Source organism: Armigeres subalbatus, unplaced genomic scaffold (genome assembly GCF_024139115.2).
Source record: "Armigeres subalbatus isolate Guangzhou_Male unplaced genomic scaffold, GZ_Asu_2 Contig1255, whole genome shotgun sequence".
Classification (NCBI taxonomy): Eukaryota; Metazoa; Arthropoda; class Insecta; order Diptera; family Culicidae; genus Armigeres; species Armigeres subalbatus.
In genome coordinates, this window is record NW_026942018.1 from 183549 (window position 1) to 199452 (window position 15904).

General features: G+C 42.7%; 1 protein-coding gene across 2 annotated transcripts in view; it reads left to right on the forward strand.

Moving 5' to 3' along the window:
• LOC134202532 (cholecystokinin receptor-like) overlaps positions 1-15904 on the forward strand; it is a 282922-nt gene that overhangs the window by 105764 nt on the left and 161254 nt on the right. Inside the window, exon 1 of one of the 2 annotated variants that reach the window (XM_062677539.1) lies at positions 1570-1633. The exons of the other annotated variant lie outside the window; for it this stretch is intronic. The gene's annotated coding sequence lies outside the window, so the exon portion shown is untranslated. Of the gene's footprint in view, positions 1-1569; positions 1634-15904 lie in introns of those variants that run through there. 2 annotated transcript variants of the gene reach the window in all.

A 15904-nucleotide genomic window follows, 5' to 3' on the forward strand; every position in this document is an offset into this window, starting at 1 on the left:
AATAACAATGGAGAACACATAACCGGAGCGCAAATTGCTTTGTTTTTCATTTTTGTGATTTTTTCTGTAGTTAGTACGCATGATAGCATTGACAAATGCTATATATTTAGCCGAAATTGTGACTTTTGCGAACGTGATTGATATAGGGACATGTTTTTATTAACAGAACAAACACCCTAATATGTGATATCGCGAGATGCAACAGATAGTTGTCGGCTTCCACCCCAAGAGAGGCTGCTATTAAAGTCTGGATATGAGAAACGCGGATGAAACATGCTTTTTTACCAATACTGCAGTCAGTCTTCTTTATTATTGAACAACACAAGGAGAGGAAGAAATGGTATGGTTTAACCAAGTTAAAACATTAAAAAAAAAACAATTCGAAAATCATATTTACATTTATTAATATACAATGAAATATTTATTGTGAATGTTCGGTTTAGTGCATGGATAAAGTTTTCATGCATTTGTATCAATGACCTAATGCAATTTGACTCGTCTTCGAAGGCCATCGACCAAGCAATTGATTGATGACAATTACAGCACTTTGATGTCCGCCAGTTTTTGGAAGCTGAAAGAAAGACACCTTGTTGTTTTTACTGCTCCACTTCACAACTCACGTTGTAACAGTTGGACTTCAGGTTCCGCAAGACTTCATCAACTTCCAGATCGATCCAGCACTTTACTTTTAGATGATTTTACAATTTTAAAATTTGCTAAGCGAAACTAAAAGCGCTAACTAATACAATTTAATCGTGATGTTTTTTATCAAGGCATGCAGTAACCTCGGCAGTGACAGTGGCAGCGGTAGAACATGCTGAATGTACAGCAATCTACCAAGGTTTAATTACTGAATTTCAGCAATCCGGAACAAATTGCCAAAATTATCAGCAAACTTCCAAATTGCTGATTGATTAGCAGCAAAACAATTTGCTGAAACATATTCTTCCAATTTGGTGTGTAGATATGCTAATCAACTACAGTGTTAGCTGAGATGCATTTTCTTTCCGCGTTTCTCGAATCCAGGCTGTAGTATAGACACTTCATTATAGTCTGCCGGATAGAATGGAGAGAATTATTTCAACATTTTTCGGGCCCCTATCGAGCATGATGTCGCAAATTGGATAGCAAGTTTTGGAATCAAATCGGATGCAAATTAAATTAAAAACGAAAGCTACAGCAATCTCAATCATCATGATTGTTAAAATAAAAGGTGGTTTGCAACATCACGGCGGTTGAATTTCCAATTTGATAGATTTGTATCCCCCCGACTACGTTAAAACGACTATAAACGTTGGGCGGCACTTAGCTTTCTGCATTTCTACTCTTCAGACCTCGTGCTTTTGTTATCAAATTCAGTTTACTTTCGGTAGTCGGTAAGTTCAGTAGTGAAAATGCAGTGACTCTGTAACTTTGAGGATTATAACTATGCAAGAAAGAATATTCAACCGGTGCTTTAAACTGTTGTGCGAATTTCGTTGTGCTAAAAAGCAAAAAATAATTCAACATAAATTGAAAGGGATTTCCGTCAACATTTGTGTCAAAAATAGTGTGATCGTGCAGCATTCGTGTAGTGGAAATCATATCGAATTTATATCCATCCTTCGAGTAAAGGTGTAATTTACAGAGAGGGGTAAGGTTGTGTTGTCATGTTTTAAATCGGTTTTGCTTCAATTTAAACAATCTTCTTATAACTAATCAAATCAATTTGATCGAAAAAAAGGGTTAAAATTCATTGAAAAACAATTAAAAAAATTTGTTTTAATTTGAATAATATTATATAATTATAAAATTTATAAATATTATAAAATTATAATATAATCCGTTCATTCTTGCATCAAATTAACGTTAAATGTTATAAAAGCTCAACTAGTTATGACACGTATGTGAGCTGGAAAAACGAGGCAAACAGGCGCCATGCCTTCGATCGCCATGCAATAAGTTGATGCTATTTTATTTGAATATGCTTCAGAATTAGATTCAATGATCGATCTTGTCTGAATAGTTGAAGAGTCAATCAATTACTGGAGATTGGGAATTTCTTGACGCATCGTCCATTTCAAATACGAATACTGCTGGAGAGCTACTTGCTTTTAATTTTAGTGAAGTTTAGTTCTTTTATTCTGTGTGTTTTTTTAAACGGGAGAGAATTCCACGTCGAGTACAAACTGTTGCGAGCGAATCAGTTAACCTTGAATAATATGTTGGGGACAATATGACCCAAAACGGAAAGTCAAAGTAGTATAACTTTTTACCTGATGTGCCGATCGTTCTAAAATTAATCGACTTTTAATATTTTATGGAAACAAACCATTTGACATGAAAAACACAGATCTCAGCAAGCAGCGGTGAAGTTTGATTGACTTTTTTTTATTCGTGACGATTTCTTAAAACGTGACCAGTACTTAAATTAATTTGAGAGATCCGGAGTATCTAGTGACTTTACATTATGTGCCGATTCATAAAAGTGGTATTGAAATAAAAAATTTCAATAGTGCCAATGCCAATAATGTGGATGATTTCGATTCGCAAAATTCTAACGATATGATAGCATGAATATGGTTTAAGAAAGCAAGTGGAGTCTAATAGACTAGAAAGAACGGAACAGCAGCGGAATTCAAGCTAAGTACCTGGTAGTAATCTTGTGGGAAATTAGTTGATGATTTGCAATATTTATTTTCATTTTATTTAACTTTTATTGCTACTGAAGAAGTTAATGAAAACTGTGTACAGTCGCCTTAAAGTGTAATTCAGACAGTGCATATGTGTGTACCTACTAATTATTTCAATGATTGTGATTTGTAATGTTTAATGTAATGTACCTATTCTAATGTTGTTGGTTCAAAGTTTGTAGCAAAAAATCATAAGGGTTGTGTACAAGACACGACCGCCCGACGTAAACTACGTGAAACAGTTTGGTGAAATGAAGAATCTAGTGCCATTATCCAAGAGTATTACAAAATTACTCTTTGGATTTCTTATGAAATTTACATTCTAAAAGGAACTAATATATTTATGTAGGGGAACGGTTCGCCACTTCATCTCATAGCTCCTATTTCCATCCAATCAAAAACAAAGCAATGGAAAGGAATTCGGTTTGTTTATTATTTTTGTGATTTTTTGACGTAAACTACGTCTAAGGGGAAGACTCAGATACAGGGTGTAAAACCGAAATTTCCAAATTCGAGACCGTCACGAAATTAGGATAGATTTCAAACGCTAATAGCGTCTTTATCTTTCGATGGATTTTCACCATTTGCTTATCAATCGATTCAGAAACTCTCCAGCAATTTGCCAATTCTATTGATACTATTGATTATCAACGTTAAACTATTGAAAATGTTGTTTCTTTCCAAACCGGGTGAAACATTCAATTCCGTTCATAAATCCCCAACACGGACATCAGATTGCAGTAAGGTACGGGCCTTTTGATCCACTGCTTCGTTTTCCCTGTGTTTCGCGTGCGCGCGTCATTTTCATTCTGGATGTCACGGCGAGCGGACCAGGGCGTCCAGAAGCGGTCCCAGTGACAACGGCTGTCTCAGCGGATGAATTTTTTTCGGTCGGTGGTGGTGGCGGTCGTGGAAGCAGCAGCACATCATTTTCATCCGTGTCCCATCTTCGGCGGATCTGGCAATCGACGGCGTTCGTTGAGCCGAATCATCGGATGGCGGTCGCGCAGCCCAGTGGCTGCTGTTAATAAGTGGCAATTAATCGGTTCTTTTCAGGACCATCATTATATTTGGGAGGAAGGCTTAGTTGAAATAATGTTCCTAAAGTGCAACCGTTAGGAACTGGAAAATTCTTCGGTGAAATTTTCTAGCGTAATTCGGAGTTATATGATTTTAGTGATTGAGAATGTTGATATTAGACGAACTTTCTTCATAGAACAAAGCATAATTGTTTGGCATCGGTAGCGGGATCATAGCATTAGTGCCGGTCATAGGCATAGGTCGAGCATAGGCTGTCATCGGAAGCAATTTATTCACTAATGTGGCGTTTGCAACGATTTGGATGTTGTCGGCACAACGTGAAATTTTCCCGCGAGACTCTATTTTTTTTATTTTTCCTGTTGATGATTGAAAAAGAAATCGGTTCCGATATGAACTTTATTCAAAGCGCAACGCTAACGTCGGTAGTTGAATCCCAAGCAAGTATCGGAAGGAGACCATGCAAACAATTGATTTGCATTATGACTGAAGAAAATTGTATGGCGTCAGTATTGATGTTTGCTACAGATTTTTTGACGTAAACTTCGTCTAAGGGAAAGACTCAGATACAGGGTTTAAAACGGAAATTTCCAAATTCGAGACTGTCAAAAAAATTAGGATAGATTTCAAACGCTAATAGCGTCTTTATCTTTCGATGGATTTTCGATATTTGCTTATCAATCGATTCGGAAACCCTTCAGCAATTTGCCAATTCTATTGATACTATTGATTATTATTATTGCTTAATTTTTTTTCTACAACAAATATGATTTTGAAAAAGTATCACCGGCGCGTGCTTACTCGCAATCTACATGCTGATACATTTACAGTTACATCAAACAACTGAAAACCGAAATACGCCACTCCAAAATTACAAGGTGACAATGTTAGAAAAATACAAAAGATAGGAAAAAGGTGTGTAGTGCCTCCCCGAATCACCTTAAGGGAAGATCCTTTAATTACGTAACGCAAAAATTAGGCATTTTCAACCCCCCTCCCCCTATGTCACATTTTTTGTATGAAGTATCTAAATATTATGTATGGGTCGTCACACTTCACCCAACCCCCCTCCCCCCTCTAAGCGTTACGTAATTTATGGACGCTCCCAAGAGCCACTTTCATTGATGGTAGCCGATCGTTAGTACTTCATATCAAATATCATATCATATCATAGCATATCAAAGAATATTGTGGCCAAATTTCATAAAATTTGGTCAACAAAAACCCCCCTGACAATAATAGAACAAAACCTGCCAAAGCCGTCATTCCCCCTATTTCAGACAAGAAAATTTAATCTGAGCGCTGCTAATGTTGATGACGACGATCGCGCGACCCACACCATCGCCGGGAATAAAATTTCCGGTAGGACTTTTTTGACTTAAATTCGTTTATTTTTCAATTTTTGTATAGTACAGTATTTTAAAAAACAATTCAAGTGGTTGGCCACAAGGCCCTTCAACTTTAGTCTCTTTTTTTAAGGTTATTTTCAATAAAATTTCAAAAGATTATCTAGTTTGATTTACCATATCATCCTTTAGGAGGAATTGATTATTTCATAAATTTGATAACCTAACTACTATGCACACTAATATTTACAATAAAAATTTGATAACCTAGATTGGAACTAGCGCCCTAAGCGCTTGTTGGTCCGAGTGCAAGCAACGGACCCTAAACTTTTCTTTACACTCACCAAAGCGTTCATGTAAGGTTTTTATTCCGGCCAGACGGTGGACCTCGGATGTTCTTGTCCTGGGAGGGGTGTTGAGGATCATCCTCAGGAATTTGTGTTGGACCCGTTGAAGTTTTAGGTGGTGGGTTTTAGCGCAGCTCTCCCAGACCTGCATGCCATATTCGATCACAGGGAGGATGATTTGCTTGTAGACAGCAAGCTTATTTTTCAGGGACAATGACGACCGACGGTTGATCAAAGGGTACAGTAGTTTCAACAAGACGTTACACTTTGTCACCGTTTTGTCAACCTGTTGTCTGAAAATAAGCTTGCTGTCGAGGGTCAAGCCAAGGTAGTCGGCCTCATTGGCCCATTCCACAGTCGTGCCATCGAGGATGATTTTACAGTCCCCAGGCGGAACAAGTTTAGGGGATTTGGAGTGGGGGAAAATGATGACCTGGGTCTTCGCCGCGTTGATACAGATCTTCCAGCTGGTGAGGTACTCTGTCAGGGCATCCAGGCCTCGTTGGAGTTTTGCCACTAGCGCTCTGATCACTCTACCGTTGTAGACGATGGAGGTGTCATTTGCGAACAGAGACAGAATGCCGCCTTCTGGAGGTTCTGGCATGTCGGAGGTGAACAGATTGAAAAGCAGGGGCCCGAGGATACTGCCCTAGGGAACGCCTGCGACGATGTTGTGCGCATTGGAACTCGCTCCGCTGATTGAGACCCGGAATGTCCTTGCCGACAGGTAATTGTTGATGATTTTCACCAGGTAGCTGGGAAGATTGTAGCGTTGTAGTTTGTACACCAGGCCATCATGCCATACATTGTCAAATGCCTTCTCGACATCGAGTAAGGCCATGGCGGATGTTTTCGAGACAAACTTGTTCCGTCTGAGGACGTTGGTAACTCAGGTCAGTTGGTGTACAGTTGACCGACCGCGTCGGAAACCAAACTGTTCCTCGAGCAAGATGTTGAGATTTTCGGCAGACTCAAGTAACCGATGATGAATAGCTTTTTCGAATAGCTTGGATAACCCTGAGAGAAGGCTGATGGGTCGATAACTTTTGGGGAGGAAGGATCCTTCCCAGGCTTCCGGATGGGGATGACTTTCGCTGACTTCCAGGACGATGGGAAGTAGCTAAGCCGGAGACACTGATTAAAGATCAGCGAGAGGTGCTCAAAGAACGGAGCACTCATGTGTTTGAGCTCGAGATTCAGGATGCTGTCGAAGCCTGGGGCCTTCATGTTCTTCGACGATTTGATATAGGCCGTCAATTCGTCAGCTGAGATCTCCAACTCCTCCGAGAAGTCGTTGGGAATCAAATGGATGTTGATAGCATGCTCGTTGACGGCTGCTTCGTGTGGACTGACGATGTTCTGCCCAAGTTTGTGTGAGCTGACGAAGTGACGACCTATTTCAGCGACCTTCTCTGCAGGAGTTATCAAGCGATCCTTAGAGCCATTATTGTCTAGTGAGATCAAAGGTGGAATGGGCCGAGGTTTGGATTTTAGAATTTTGGTCATTTTCCAGAACGGCTTAGCATAATCTGGGAGAGTGCGGATCTTATTCGAGAAGTCGTTATTTTTGAGGTCCACCATTCTGGCCTTGATAATTTTTGTGATTCGATTGCAGCGTGCCTTAAGCTCAGGCAGTCCAGTACGCTGAAACTGCCTGCGAGTGACATTCCGCAATCGAATCAAATCTTTGGTGAGTGTATCGATGTTTAAGGAGTTGCTTACCTGCCGAGCCGTCGGTACGTGTTGCTCTCGGGCCGCCGTGGTCGCCTCCTCGATAGCGCACAGCTGGCGGTCGATACTTTCCGGCGTCTCCGGACGCACCTCGTAGTTGACGGTGTTATCGACGCACTGCTGGAACCGCTGCCAGTTCAATCGGTGGTAGTTCCGCCGTAACTGCTGGTGCCGATTGACCGAGGAGCCCAGTTCCGCCACCACCGGATAGTGATCCGAACTGAGCTCCTGGTATACAACCGGCTGCGAGACGTGGTCACTCAGGTTTGTTATGTAGAGGTCGAGCGTTGCGTGGGCACCGGACCGACTCAGCCGAGTGGGGGAATCCGGGCTCAGGATCGTGTAGTGGCCTTCCTCCATGTCGTTGCTCCAGATGGTGCCGTTTCGATTGCCGCGACTGTTGCCCCAGGCTTGATGTTTGGCATTCAAGTCGCCGGCAATGATATACTGGCCTTGCCTCCGCGTCAGCTTGACGATGTCCCTCCGAAGGGCAGCCGATGATCCATCGCCGGCTTTGGCTTGCGTTGGACAGTACGCCGCGATGAGCGCGATTGTGCCGACCGAAGTGGTGATTTCGACACCGATGGCCTCGATGACACTGAGCTGGAAGCTTGGAAGCAGACGACAGTTGATGTTGTAGCGAAGAGCGATGGCCACACCACCTCCCCTGGTCGGTCGGTCGAGTCGCACGATGCGGAAGTCCGGGATGTTGATGTTCACCTCCGGTTTTAGGTGCGTTTCGGTGATGAACGCCACGTCTATTTCCTTCTCCTCAAGGAAATCCTTCAGCTCGATTGTTTTGCTCTTTAGCGAGCAAGCGTTCCAGTTGACCAGGCCCACCCTAGCAGCCATTTTCAATGATGAACATGCCAAGTGTGAAGACCTGGTCGAAGCGGGTTTTGCAGCCGCGCAGTCGAGTGGCGAGCTGCGCGAAGATCGGCATCAGTTGTTCCGGAGTGTACAGCGGGGCAGATTCTTCCGGTGGGACGGCTTCGTTCGCCGACTGCCGACGGAACCCAGGAGGAGGAAGCGAGGGCCATTCGCTGGTGGATGGTGCCGACGATGCTGGAGCTTGGACCGATGCAGCTGCCGCTGCCAGTCGCTTGTGCGGCTGTAGCGGTGGGAGTATTGGAATCACACGACGGGGAGCCGGGATAGCTGGAAAGTTCACCTCGTTGATTACAGGAACACGGTTCTTCTTAGGAATGGTCCTGGGGCCTGTAGCATAATAGGAATTTTACTAATAATATTAGTAGAGTAGCTTGTAACTTGTATTTTTCTGTTGCATAATGAATCTACAAGTATGAATTTACAAGACTAATATTACAAGTAAACCGCACTAATAATATTAGTGGAATCTACAAGTAACTGTCGCATAAAGAAAATACAAGTAGAAATTATTAGCGTTGGCTTGTAGTTTCTTTCACAAGTATGAATGGTGCTGTAATTTTTATTTTATTATTTTAGCTGTGCAAAGTAATTATGCATCGTTTTATTGTTTTTAACGACTTAACAGAGAAAGAAACTATTATTCTAGTTGCTTCAAATGAATGAATGAAACACTGTGCACTAAGAATAAATTTCTCGTTCTGATTTAACACTGAGAATTATGGTACAAAACTAATCAAAAGTGGGTTGTTTTAGCTCAAATCCGTACTTTGGACCAATAACCCAATTTTGAGTGAAATGAGTTTCCTAACACTTAGTAGTTTAACTTAATCCACTCAAAACATATTATCCAAAGCTGAGTTTAGTTTACCCAAAGTTGACTTTATTCATCTCAAAATTGAGAATATATTAATTTACTGAAATTTGTATTATTGTTTTATTGCAGTATTAAACCCTGTCCACGTTAAATTTCGGACACTGAGATAATGTCCAAATGAGTTTTAGCCATTATATCAATTTGAAAAATGATGAAAACATGCTGAATGTATCGCATGAAGCGGAGAGATTCAGCTGTGTGTACATTTATCTTCTCAGTGGTCCCTGAAAATTAAAAAAAATCGCATTGTGAGATGGGTGTCCGAAATTTAACGTGGACAGGCTTTATTAAATTATAATACTAAACAATCTCGTTTAAGACCATGCATATTGCTTTATGTTTAACAACAATCATGGGAAACAAAAGAAAAAAGGAAAAACTACCTAAATTCTGAGTAGAATTTATTACGATGTTTTCATCAGTTAGTAGTTTAAACTAAAAAAGAAATCGTCCAAATTTCATAATCGAATTAGAAGCAAAACCCACATAAGTCTCACAATACACGTAAATTGAACCCTCTTCAAGAACCCACAACAAACAAGTCTAGCGCAAGGTCTAGCGGGATTCGATTTGTCATGGAGCATACGTTCTCGTAACTTACAAATCGCCTTAATTAAAACTTAAGTCAATCCCAAAGACCACGTAAAAACGACTCCAGTGTGCATTACATTGGCTTCGTTAAAAATGCCAATACCACGAAGCCGGCCTAAACCATGGAATCAATAAATTTACAGAGAGTGTTCCGTACATACCTACCGCAGTCAAAATATATATTCTATCCACAAATTTGCAAACAAACGTAAACAAATCTTTAACCTCCGCATTGGCAGTGAATTGTCGGATGAATTTTGACAGGTAAATGAACCTGACGGACTTGTAATTTCAACCTTACTAATAATACAAGTACTAATATTATTAGTTGGCAAAACATTATTATGCGACGCAAATTACAAGTACTTGTAATTTGTTGACTTGTAACTTGTAACTTGTAGCTAATATTATTAGTCTGATTATGCTACAGGGCCCTGGTGGAAGCCTTCTTCCGGATTTCCAGGAACTCGGCTCGCTTTGGGCAGCCCTTTGTGGTGGCCCGATGGTTGTCGCCACAGTTGGCGCACTTGGGATCGGCCACCTCCATTTTGTCGCACTCGTCAGTCGGATGGGGTTCGCCACACTTGTTGCAGCGCGGCTTCATGCGGCAGTTCCTGGTGCCGTGCCCGAAATTGAAGCAGTTGGTGCATTGCGTGACATCGCGGTGCACTGGCCGATATCGCTCCCAGTCAACGACGGTGTAATTTATAACACCAACCAGCTTCAGGTCCTTCCAGGTAGTGGAGCCGTGCTCCAGATGGATCAGGTAAAGCTGGTCGCGATATTTCCTCGCCTTGTCGTGACGAGCGATCTTGTGGACGGCTACTGGCTTCAGTCCGCAACTTTCAAGCTCTTCTTGGAGCTCTTCCTCCTTCATGTCGTGAAGTCCTCGCAGCAAAGCCTTGAGCGGCTTCGTGCCGGGGTGGTCATGAGTGTAGTACTCATACTTGTGGACCACGAGGAACTCCACGACGGATTGATGATGTTCCCTGTTGGCCGGCATCACTTTCACGCCCTCGCCCTTTCACGACTCGCACACGGCAGACACTGCTTCTTTTATACTCAAAGGAAATCTTCCGATAGACCCGAAGGCCCGTGACATACCTCATTCTGATGTCCGTGTTAGGAACGCATGGGATTGGTTACATATGAAATTTTTACTGGATTTGACAAGAATTGAAATTTTCAATAGCTTATCGTTAATAATCTTAAGTTTCAATGAAATACGCAAATTGCTGGAGAGTGTCCGAGTCGATTGATATATAAATCATAAAAATCCATCAAAAGATAAAGGCGGTAGTAACGTTCAAAATCTTCCCTTCCAGCGTAACGCTCTCGATTTCCAAAAATCTAAATGACACCCAGTATAGTAAAGAAAGACGTAAGTCCTACGTCAAAAAAGGAGGTTGATCGAGAGAAAAAGAGGGAGAGAGATGACAGCCTTAGGTTTATCGTGGTTTTATAGCATAAAAGTGAACAAATTTTCTGCAGTTACCACCAGCCGATAACCGCCGCTCGAACCGATACCAGGGCAGAAGCCATGAACAGAATTGCAAAACATGGTATCTCGGGTACTTATTCAAAAGGACGTATGTGATTTTGTAAACAAAGATTCAAACATCGATTTGTCCAATCTGATGGCACTCCCACGCAAACCAACACCACCAACAGGTAGCCGAAGGCTTCCCCTACCAGGCTATGGCGATGGTTTGCGTGGGAGTGCTAACAGATTGGACAAATCGATGTTTGAATCTTTGTTTACAAAATCACATACGTCCTTTTGAATAAGTACCCGAGATATGGAATTGATTGATATAAGAGATAAAATAACAGGCAACAGTATCGAAAATTTGCACCCAAATATTATTTAAATATCAAACACGCTAAAAGCACATGATATTAATCACTTCTTATAAATAACATAACTTGATCTCCTCATGATATTTTAGTGCAAAAAATATTGATATTATGGTCTGATCTTCTATCTCTTAAATCAATCATATTCATAGCTAATTTTGCTGTCTGATTTGATTTCATATTATTGAGCTATTTTCGTTTGCTCGAGTACTAACGCCATGATTTCGTTACCGACGCCAAGCGATTATGTTTGGTACTTTGAAAGCAGTTCGTCTCGAGTCAATTTTCATTTGAAATTTCTCAATAATATGCCTTTTAAATAACTAAAAGCACATATTCGAACTCAAATCATGCTAGAAACTTTTACTGGACTCCAAGAATCCCGATCACTAGCGGTAGCTCTTTTGAAAAATCCTTCACGTCAAAAATATTTGCCGCGCTATCGTCTGTACCCATGCATCAGTATAAAGATCCTTCTCTTTGCATAGTATTCCGTGTATAGTAGAAAATCGAAAATTTGTTTTCAATAAAATGAGATATCTGCAGTTATCAGACGTCGCAACTAATTTCTGATTAGTGCGCATGATAGTACACCCATGCGTGCATGATGCGCGCTACTAATGAAATATTTCAAATTGTCAAATTGTGCTCAATCGCGCGGTCTGGTTTGGTGGCGGCCCGACAATAAATGGTCCTGACAAAGGACCGATTTTCGAAATTGTGCGCCTTTGCAATTACTAACAGCATGTGAGCGAGCAACGAATTCACTCGAGTGATGGTCTTACTGACGACGAGTTTCCTTTTTTGGCCGCCATTGTTGTATGAAATTTCACTTTGATGGACATTTTCGGTAAACCAAATTCTCTACTAGGTATAACGGTGGTCCTAACAAAGGTCCGATTAATTTTAATTGTACCACGACCGCCGTCCTATGATTCGTTGTTATGGACGTCGAATGGTACACGCTCCGTTGAATCTCAACCGTGAATGACGCGCTGCTACTGCTGCCACGACCGCCAAATACACCACCGTACGCCAACGCCACAGAGCCGTTGTTACCAGACCGCTACCAGACGGTCAACGCTTCAGCGGAGCAGTCCGCTCGCCGTGCAATCTCAAACGAAAACGACGCGCGCGCGCAAGACACGACTCTTTTTATGTACAGAAAAAATGAAGCGGTGGGCTAAAAGGTCCGTACGTTACAGCAATCTGATGTCCGTGTTGGGGATGCATGTACGGAATTGGTTGGTTCTGAAATTTTTCACCAAACGTGAACGAACTAAAATGTTCAATAAATTGCCGTTGATAATGAAAAGTTTTAATATAATTAGCAAATTGGTGGAAAGTTTCCGAATCTATTTATAAGAAAATCTCGAAAATCCGTCGAAAGATAAAGTCGCTATTACCGTTTGAAATCTTACATGATTTCGTGACGGTCCCCAATTTGGAAATTTTCATTTGGCACCCTGTATCCGAGGCTTCCCCTTAGACGTAGTTTACGTCAAACCAGTGTTTGGCCTCGGGTCGTCGGGGCGCGGGTGAACCGGAAGTCTCCTGCCAACCGGAATCGTCGGACTGACTTCGGCACTCGATCAGCCAACCTGCTGAAGAAAGAAGAAATAAGAAGGAAGTGCTTCGGGTATGTAGGGCACCGCCAGTGCGGACGTCATCCACCACCGGAACTGTCGGACCACCTCTGCAACCAGAAGACGAAGTCGGCGCAATGCGCGAAAGCGTCCCCTGCCGCCGGTAGTCGGGGCACCATCAGTGCGGAAGTTTCCTTCACCGGAACTGGTGGACCACCCTCGTCGCCAGGGGAAGTAAGGAGGATTCGAGTGAGGAAGTTTGCGACACGACCGCCGAGGAATCGAGACAACGTAGCAGTGGATCTCAGCAAGCCAGTCTGCGAACTAGCCTAAAGGTCGGAGAACAATGGATACGTTGCGTTTGCGTTTGAGTTTGCGTTTTGTAATCCGTCTGATACGTTTTGTACTAAAATACAAAACGTAACCAAAACGGATTAGGAACCCACAATGCATACGGCTTTTGACAGTTGAGCAGTTAACATTTTCTTGTCGCTGTTGGGTTCCAAATAAGTTATTACGGAATGGATATATGTATCTCTGGCCCTCGAGATTTTGAGTATATTTATTTTGACAAGTTATTAAAGAATTCAGAAAATTTGAAGGAGAATTCGAACTGAATTTTTGAACATTGGAGGATGGAGGTTAATTAAAAATCGTGATTGATTTAGGTGTTTCCTAGGCAAGTTTCCCCACAAGTCATTCCAGGAATTTCTTGAGAAATACCTCCGAGAATTCCTACGCAAATTCCTCCAGGAATTCCTTCATAAAATCCTCCTAGACTTCCTCCGAAAGTACCTCAAGATATTGGAAATACCACAAGGAAGTTTCTGGAAGTTCCTTTAGGAATTTTTCCAAAAATTACTAAAAAATTTCCTTTAGAAGTTTCTATAGGGAGTCCTCTAGAAATTTCTACAGGAATTCCTTCGAAAGTTATTACAAAAAATCATTCGGAAACTCCTCTGAAAAATCCACTAGGAATTCCTCAGGAAGTTCTTCCAGAAACTCCAGAATTTCCCCCAGGAAATGCTCCGAGAGATTCCCCAAGGATTGCTCTAGAAGTTGATCCAGGAATCGCTCCGGAAATTCTTCTAGGAATTCCTCCCGAAGCTCCCTCAGACATTCCTCCGGAAGTTTCTCCAGCAGGTCCCCTCGAAGTTTCTTCAGTAATTCCCCTGCAAGTACTTCCGGGAGGTATTTCTGGAGGAACTTCCGGAAGAATTTCTGGAGGAATTTTCGGATAAATTCCTTGAGGAATGTCTGGAGGAATTCCTGGAGGAATGTCTGGAGAAGTTCCTGGAGAACGTCCGGAGGAATTCCTGGAGGAACTTCCGGAGGAATTTCTGAAGGAACTTTGAGTGGAATTCCTGGAGGAAATTCAGGACGAACTTTAGGGAACTCCTGGAGGCATTTCCGGAGGAATTTCATAAGGAACTTCCGGAGACATTACCGGGGGAACTTCCGGAGGAATTCTTGGAGGAACTTCCGGGAGGAATTCTTGGAGGAACTTCCGGGAGGAATTCCCGGAGGAACTTCTGGGAGGAATTCCTGGAGGAACTTCCTGAGGAATTCCTGTTGGATCTTTCGGAGAAATTCCTGGTGGAACTTCCGGAAGAATTCGTGTAGTAACTTCCGGAGAAATTCCTGGAGGAACATCCGGAGGAATTCCTGGAGGAACGTCCGAAGGAATTCCTGGAGGAAGTTATGGAGGAATTCCTGGAGAACTTCTGGAGGAATTCCCGGAAGAACTTCTTAGAAATTCCTGGAGGAACTTAGGGAGAACTCCTGGATGCATTTCTGGAGGGATTTCCGGGGAACTTCCAGAGGAATTACCGGAGGAAGTCCTGGATGAACTTCCGGAGGATTTTTAGGAGGATTTTTCAAAGGATTTTTTGTAGAAACTTCCGAAGGAATTCCTGTAGAATTTTTTTGGAGGATCCCCTATAGAAACACCCTAAGGAAAATTTTAAGGTATGTTTTTGAGGAATTCCTTGAGGAACTTCCAGGGAGAATCCTGAAGGATCTTTAGGGAAATTCCTGGGGGAATTAACGGAGGAATTTTCTGGAAGCACTTCCGGAGGAATTCCTGGAGGAATAATTCTTTGAGGATCTTCTGGAGGAATTCTTGAAGGAACTCCGGGGTAATTCCTTAAGGAACTTCCAGAGGAATTCATGGAGGAATTACCGGAGGAACTCTTGGTGGAATTTTTGGAGGATTACTCGAAGGGTTTTAGTAGAAACTTCCGAAGTAATTCCTGAAAAAATTTCTGAAGAAGTACCCTGGAAAATCCTCCAGGAATTCCTCCGGAAGTTCCTCCGGGAATTCCTCCGGAAGTTCCTCCGGGAATTCCTCCGGAAGTTCCTCCGGGAATTCCTCCGGAAGTTCCTCCGGGAATTCCTCCGGAAGTTCCTCCGGGAATTCCTCCGGAAGTTCCTCCGGGAATTCCTCCGGAAGTTCCTCCGGGAATTCCTCCGGAAGTTCCTCCGGAGGAATTCCTCCGGAAGTAGTGGCCTTCCTCCATGTCGTTGCTCCAGATGGTGCCGTTTCGATTGCCGCGACTGTTGCCCCAGGCTTGATGTTTGGCATTCAAGTCGCCGGCAATGATATACTGGCCTTGCCTCCGCGTCAGCTTGACGATGTCCCTCCGAAGGGCAGCCGATGATCCATCGCCGGCTTTGGCTTGCGTTGGACAGTACGCCGCGATGAGCGCGATTGTGCCGACCGAAGTGGTGATTTCGACACCGATGGCCTCGATGACACTGAGCTGGAAGCTTGGAAGCAGACGACAGTTGATGTTGTAGCGAAGAGCGATGGCCACACCACCTCCCTGGTCGGTCGGTCGAGTCGCACGATGCGGAAGTCCGGGATGTTGATGTTCACCTCCGGTTTTAGGTGCGTTTCGGTGATGAACGCCACGTCTATTTCCTTCTCCTCAAGGAAATCCTTCAGCTCGATTGTTTTGCTCTTTAGCGA